The sequence below is a fragment of the Gossypium hirsutum genome, chromosome D13 (genome assembly GCF_007990345.1).
Source record: "Gossypium hirsutum isolate 1008001.06 chromosome D13, Gossypium_hirsutum_v2.1, whole genome shotgun sequence".
Classification (NCBI taxonomy): Eukaryota; Viridiplantae; Streptophyta; class Magnoliopsida; order Malvales; family Malvaceae; genus Gossypium; species Gossypium hirsutum.
Window position 1 is genome coordinate 1,950,111 of NC_053449.1, and position 8,148 is coordinate 1,958,258.

The 8,148-nt window shown below is 33.6% G+C and overlaps 1 non-coding gene across 1 annotated transcript; it reads left to right on the plus strand.

The window, feature by feature from the left end:
* The first annotated feature begins 308 nt into the window (after positions 1-308).
* Positions 309-380, plus strand: TRNAE-UUC (transfer RNA glutamic acid (anticodon UUC)). Its single transcript has one exon. It is a non-coding gene; the product is annotated as a tRNA-Glu (tRNA).
* The last annotated feature ends 7,768 nt before the right edge of the window (positions 381-8,148 follow it).

Here is an 8,148-nt window from a genome sequence, read left to right on the forward strand (position 1 = left end):
GACTTGTCTTGTTATACCTCTTTCAAACCATGGATAAGTTTAACTGATAAATAAATACAAATAAAATATAATTTTTGAAAAATTTCAACAGGTAAACCAATATTGCTTGTTGTTCTTGATTACTTATATTTTTTAGATATGATAATTAAAGCATATATATATATAGGATGGAGATTTGTGTTATTGATTGTCTTTTTGTTTCAATCAAATCAAGTTAGATGATTTTTAAGAGCATGACCTTCCATACTCGATTTCTGTGGATTGTAAAATAGAATACTATTAATAAGATTTATTATACCCAGCAGCAATCCATTGTCGTCCAGTGGTTAGGATATCTGGCTTTCACCCAGGAGACCCGGGTTCAATTCCCGGCAATGGAATTTTTTTAAATTTTTATTGCTGTCCTTACACGTAGCAACACCACCGGTTCATTTTCAACTTTAGTCCTTTTAATATGCTTGAGATTTAATTCTATACTTTAATTTCAATTTTAGTTATGCTTAAATTTAAGATTTAATCCTTATACTTTTATTTCAATTTTAGCCACAATATGCTTATATTTAAGATTTAATCCTTATACTTTAATCTTTTAACATCATTTGATCTCTATATTTTTATAATTTTATTAATTACTTCAAATAGTTAATAACGTTAGCTTTTCAATTAAACGTGGTTACATATAATTTGAAAATAGATTTTTAAAAAAATAAGGTAGAGAGGTTAAATTCTTGAAATTAAAAGTTAGGAAACTAAATTTCAAATGTACAAAGTGTAGAGACTTACAGTTATGGTTGTTTGAACTTAATCAGATCGGTTAGTTGGATCGAGAACCTATCAAGATATCGATCCGAAGAGAGGCATCGGATTGATTGACCTGCGAATCGATACGCACCGGTTGAACCAGACAAAAAAATCAATTGAATCAAGTTTTTTTAATGTTTTTTAATAATTCATTTAATTGAGTCATATGAATTAATGGTCTGACCAATTCGACCACTAGTCTAGTTCTGAAAACTTTGCTTAGAGTATACTTGATCTTCAAAATTTTACTCTATAATTTCACATGTCAACCAAGCGTAGGTCAACCATATTAATTCATACTCAAATATGAAAAAAAAATTGATGGGACACTAATATTTATCTAATATATTTTAAAAAAAATTTAAATGCTAATATAAATTAAATACTCGAATATGAATAAAATTTTTTTATTGATGGGACACTAATATTTATTAAATATAATTATATTTTTTTAAAATAAAATAAAGTGTAAAAATAAAAATAATTTTGTAAATCAATGATTGTTTTTAGTGATAATAGTTATTTGTTAGTGTGGAAAAAAGAAAATAATAATTTAGTGGGTAGTTTTAATAATAACCAATTAGATTTCTTTTAGTGCATATGACATATTTATCTTTAACAAATAAGTTTGATATACTCAATTTTATTTTTCTCTTTTTCTTTTTTTTTAAATTATAATAATAGGGTAAAGCTCGAATAACAAACACGACCAGCGCGACTCGAACTCAAGCCACACCTGAGACAGTGAACGCCCTATCAGTTTAAATAATTGGTGATACTAAGTCAAGTGATATTTAGATGAAAGAAAAGTACATATTTCCAAGGAAAAAAATAATCGTTCTCAATATCCATAAGATGAATTGATTGTTGTGGTTTCTATAAAGCTTAGATTCAATTATACAAAGCATTATTATACTCATTTTAATCGACTTATGGACTCTATCAGAAAATTTGATAGAGGGAACTCCATTAACGATCCTTATTGCAAAATCCCCCTCCATAAGAGAAGTATCATCTTCATCAAACGCTACACCATTTCCTTTGGATCCTTGACCATTATGCATTAATCGGTCATTGTAACCCATCGTTCCCCCAATCGGATTAGAGTCCATAAGATCACCTAGGTCATTAGGCAGTTCTGCCTATTGCCGATGAACCTTCTTCATAACCCTACCACCATTGGCAACGCCCAACGAGGAAGAGGTAGGAACACTCATTTATTTGATTTATTTCTTTAGCCCTTAATTTTTCGTATTGCATCAAATAAAGTTTTTAACCAGCATCATCTTTTTTTTTTATTAGTAATCGATGCTGACTAGACCTCTTCAGGGGTTGGATTGCCCACTTATCTCGATAGGCCCAACTTTTTTTTTATTTGGGACCAAAATTAAATTGTATATTTTTTATGAGAGCTAAAATGTAATTTTATTATTTTAATAGTTTATATCTTTTTAGTTTTTAAAAGGCTAAATCAAAATTTTATAATTTTTAAGAGGTCAAAATATAATTTTATCATGTATTAACTTAAAATTTCATAAATTTTAATGGGCAAAAAATGAGATATCTCATTTTGAGGGGGAGGGGGGGGGGGGTTGGGGCCTTTGAATGACCTAGCTTGGCTCGAATCATACTTTTTAATATTTTATTATTTCTTTTAGATAGTAAAATGACTTATTTGGGTGAGTCAAGTTGGGACAAGATTAAGCTTCGAGTATAGAAAAGTTTTTAAAATCAGGTCGGGACTTAATTTATGGACATCTTTAATAATGTTGACTCATCCGTTTTTGTTGATGTATTGGCTGACTTTGATAACGCAATGTTATATTTTATCTAATATGTCATGTCAGTAAATAATTTAAAAATTTTCAACAAATTAATAATAATTAGATATTTTTAAAAATATATAAACAAAAGTATATATATATATATATATATATATATAAGCAGCACCTGTCCTCACCATCAGTTTTCTTTTTCTTCCCTATTTAACCTTTCTATTTGCTATTGGGAGATTTATGTTTTTTTTAAGATATAAAAAAAAAATATACTTAAGTTTGTTAATTTTCACTTTTTTTTATTCTTTTTAAATGTTGGTACCATTTTCTGATGAAAACGGGGTCGACTTGGGTTTTGAAAAAAATGAAACAGGAGTCGCCACCAATCCTTTTTATAAGGTGTGATTGGATCACCTCGAAAAGCGGTCTTTTTTTTTATAAACGGTTTGATTTTATTAAAACAACAAGTTTGGTCCGCGAAATTCAGAAAACGGGTTCGGGAGTCGGTTACGCACGAGGAAGGATTAGCACCCTCGATACGCCCAAAATTGGTACCTAGTTGATTACTTAATGTCTTAATGTCAAAAATTGAGAACCTTGGAAAAATTAAAAATACGATCCTCGTGTTAAAATAAAATAAAAAAATTGGAAAAGAAACATATTTCACGTTATTCGAGAAAGAGAATCATATCCAGTAAGTTAGGACACAATGTCTCGAATTCCCGATACGCGAATGAAAAATAAAAAAAATTAGCCATCTCGGATTTTAAAAACGAGATCACGACCAGTAAGTTAGGACGCGATTTTTTTATCCCGAGATCATTTAAAATTTGAGTTTAAAAGGATTCGTGCATTTAGATTTATCGTGAAAATTGAAACCCAGTAAGTTAGGGTACGATCCTCTCGAATCTAAACACAAAATGCCATTTATTTAAAACAAGTTTTGACATATTGATTAAAACGAAACACGAAGTCGTAATAAGAGAATGTGAAAACAAATTACATTGTTGATATGCATGGCAAAACCATAATAAATACAAAAATATATAAAAAATAATGCAAGCAATAGCAATCAAAATAAAATAAATAAAAGAACAAACCAACAATTCACAAAATAACAAATGTATAAGCAAATAAAAATAAAATATTCTCTTAAAATAATCATGAGAATGAAATAAATAAATAATGAATACAATCAAAATTTAAAGGGATATATGTATTTATATGTATAGACAAAAAAAATATATGTGTGTATTCATAAATTACAATATATATATGTAAAGTATACTTTAAAATAAAAAAATATGCATATAGATAAAAATATGTACACATATATATAGGTGTATAAAATTATGGAATATGAAGATAATGAAATACATATATAAAGTAGGCGCATGAAAATATGTATGTACCAATTAAAGTTTAAAAATAATGCAAATATACCTACGTATACAAATAAATACGTTAATTTATATATATATGTTTAAAATATATTGAAAATATGTATATATATATATTTATGTAAAATAAGATATACAAAAAATATATATGTACGTACATATAAAAATATATATATACTTATGAAATAAAAAGGATATGTATGTATATAAATTAATAGCAACATGTGTGTATATACGGATTTATAAAAAAGGGGTATATTTTAAACTATAAAGATTATGTATAAATATGTATATATTTAGGAAAATGAAAATATATAAATGTATAGATATATACATAAGTTGAAAAATATATAAACTATATAAGTATATATGTTATAAAAACAATGTATGTATATCACAAAAATATATGCATGTATATGTATATGTGCCGAAAATCTAAATAAAATAAACATAAACAAATAAGTAATAATAATAATAATAATAATAAAATAAACAAAATAATAAAGTGGCTAAAAAAAGGGGCTAAATCGAAATAAAAAAGAAAATACTGGGCGAATTTGGAATGACAAAGGACGAAAAGGACCAAAATGTGACTCGCGCGAAAGGATGGAGGGTCAAAACGGAAAATATTCCCACGTGGTCCAAACGACGTCGTTCTAACAAAGCCTGAGCAGACGGTCGATGGACCAAATCGTAAGAAAGATGGAAATTTAGGGCAAAATTAAAACAAATAATAAAAGGGAATAGGACCCAATTGTACGGCCTCAAAAAGCGGAAGGACTGAGGGTGCAAATAACCCCTCTGGTCCAAAAACACGCGGATCCCAGGCGGTACGGGTCGGGTCTCGGGTCAGGAGCCCAAAACGACGCCGTTTTGGGGCTGTCCTGACCCTATCAAAACGGTGCCGTTTTGCATTTACTATAAATATTAAAAAAACTTAAAACCCATCAGTTTTAACCATTTTAAAACAGAGAGAGAGCCTTCTCCTCTCACTTTCTCGGTCCCTTTTCGACCGGTCATCGGGCCACCGTCCAACGGCCGCCGCGCACGGTGGTCGGAGGCCCAAAATCGGACCTTTTCGGTCCCTTTTTGAAGCCAATCGCCTCTAGACCATAGATCCATGGCGGCATGTCGAGAAAGATGAGCCCAGAATCGGAAAACGAGGAGAGACCGCTCGTCTCCTCCTCCACCGGCGACGACGAAGACGGGCTCCGACGCCGGCCTTCGAAACGAAATGGTCCTTTTCTTTTCCTTTATTTCTTTTGTTTATAAGAGTAGTCAAACAAAAATGAATAAATAAAAAAAATGTAGAATGCCCGAATAGGAAAGAAGAAAATGCTATCAACCTTCAATTTTCTTCTCTTTATTGAGTTGTTTTTTTTTTACCCAAAATCGGAGAGCCTCCTCTGTTACATTTTTCCTTTTTTATTTATATAGCCGATTACAATGCCTATTTCTATTATTTTGCCCTGTTTGTGTCTCTGCCTTGCGTGTTTGTTCCTTTCCTTGCAGGTGGAGCAGGTGGAGCGACGTCAGAAGGGCAGGTGATCGGCGGAGTTGGTGGCGGTGGCAGAGGGCAAGTGGACTAGGTGCGGCGGCTAGGGTTAGGGGTTAGGTCTAATTAGTGTTTTGGGCTATTTGGGCTGTGGGTTAGTTTGGGCTGTTAATTAGGGTAATGGGCTGGTTCAAATTGGGCCTGTACAGCTGCCCCTCTTTGCTCGTTGTCGTGTAACGATAACAGAGCAAAGACTAAGAAAGCCCAATTTTGCCCGGTCTCGTCGAGTCTCGACTCCTTGGTGCTTTTCTTCTTCAGGTAGCTTCATTCCAGTCCACTGTCTTGTCGTTTCAATCTATTGCACTTCAAAAAGCTCTGACTTGTAGTTTCAATCCTCTTCTATTGTAACTTCAAGAGGTAAGGTCCATCATTCTGACCCGCTCCACTGCAACTTTAGGGAGATCGGACTCATATCATCAACTTGTCCCACTACAACTTCAGGGGGATAAGATTCGTTGTTTTCAATCTATTCCACTGCATCTTCAGGGAAATAAGACTTGATGCGACCTACTCTGCTGTAACCTCAGAGAGATAAGCTCCTTTATTTTAATCCATTCCACTGTAACTTCAGGGAGATAGGATAGTGTCTTCGATCTGCTCCGCTGTAATCTCAGGGAGATAAGCTCCTTTATTTTAATCCATTCCACTGTAACTTCAGGGAGATAGGATAGTGTCTTCGATCTGCTCCGCTGTAATCTCAGGGAGATGAGATCTCTGGCTTCAATCTGCTCCACTGTAACCTCAGGGAGATAAGATCTGAAATTCTTTGGTCTGTTCCACTGTAATCTCAGGGAGATAAGACCTGATGTGATCTTCTCTACTGTAACTTCAGAGAGATACGATCCTTTAATCCGCTCCATTGTAATCTCAAGGAGATAGGATTACTATCTTTGATCTGCTCCGCTGTAATCTCAGGGAGATAAGATCTGAAATTCTTTGGTCTGTTCCACTGTAATCTCAGGGAGATAAGACCTGTATTATGAACCTAATTATGCCTAATGATTAGGATGACATGATCAAAATGAAACAAATGCTCCTAACTAGACATATGTGAATGGTATTTGCATGAATGCAGAATTTTATTTTTTGAGAATGATCTTGCTTAGGTTATCACTACTCGCAGTTTATCAAAGTTTTGTGACTGACATGCTACAACGCCTTCTCGCTTGACTGATTTTTCTGAAGGAACATTTAGCCAGACTGTCCCCATTGTAAACCTCAAAGTTATATCCACTGGGACGCCAAAATTTGTACCATCATTCTCTCACAGTAATCTAAGGGTAGAAATATGTGGCTTTCCCTTTGTCCTCTTTTATTCACCATTCGGGGATGTAGGATCTGAACCGTTCTGGTTTCCTACACCATTCTCAAGGTGTGATACGAAAGTCTTATGAGCAAGTGAAGGCTCTTTTCTCCGAGGTGATCTCTTCCTATTGCCTGATGATCATTGCTTGCTTGTTCATTTAAACACGACGGCTTGTCATTTTGTTCAATCAATGTTTAGACGACAAAATCTGAAAGGATAGTCTTTAATTTAGACTCTTCCTTCCTAGATTTCCAACCTTTAAAAATGGCGTGTTCTAAACATTAGTCATGTTTCAGGTCCCTATATTATTTAGAAATTTTCCAGAGTAATGTGCAAAACTTCTTTCCTGAAAGTTTTATTAGTTCGTTAATCATTATTCCTATGCAACATGTTTGCAAAAAGATCATAACAATGGATAAGAATAAAGCTAGTTCTGATTATAACTCAAATAAAACATCAAAGATGGCGAAAGAAAGGTAACAAAGAAGTGGATTGAGAATGTACGTTTTCACAAAAGGAAAGGAAGAAAGAAAGAAAATAAAAATGTATTTTCAAGAATACACCTAAGAACTAGGTGCCCCAGTTATCGCCGCTTGAGTTTCTCTGTACAAACTTTCCGAAGACCCTTCTAAGTTTGACATGTGTTCAGGAGATCTGCAATACTCTGTCAATGTTCCAAGATGTTGCATATCCTTTCTTATTGGTAAAGCAAGATCATCATATGCCCCTGATCAAAATTTGATCCGCTCAAGTCCTGATGCTCCAATCCTGCCCAATACTTGAGTCGCCCTTTTCGGGTTTTCGACTCAAGCCCTCTTTGGTCTCAAAGTGCCCTTTACGGGTTTTCACCTTAGCCTCTCCAAAGTTTTTTTTTATTTTTTTTATTTTTTTATTTTTTAGGAAGCAAAGCGCCCTTTACGGGTTTTCACTTTGGTTCCCCTTTCTTTCATGTGAAGTATTTCTTGACGGAGTCTGCGTTTACCGGATTTGGTAAACTTTTGCCATCCATCTCACATAGGATCAAAGCTCCACCAGAAAAGGCTTTCTTTACAACATAAGGGCCTTCCCAATTCGGCATCCATTTTCCTCTAAAATCTTTTTGTATAGGAAGAATCTTTTTTAGTACCAAGTCCCCTTCGCGAAATTCTCGGGGGCGAACCTTTTTATTATAGGCTCGCATCATTCGTTTCTGGTACATTTGCCCATGGCGAATAGCTCTTAGCCTCTTTTCTTCTATTAGGTTCAACTGATCGTACCGAGATTGGATCCAATCGGCTTCATCCAACTGTAGGTCAGATAACACCCGTAGAG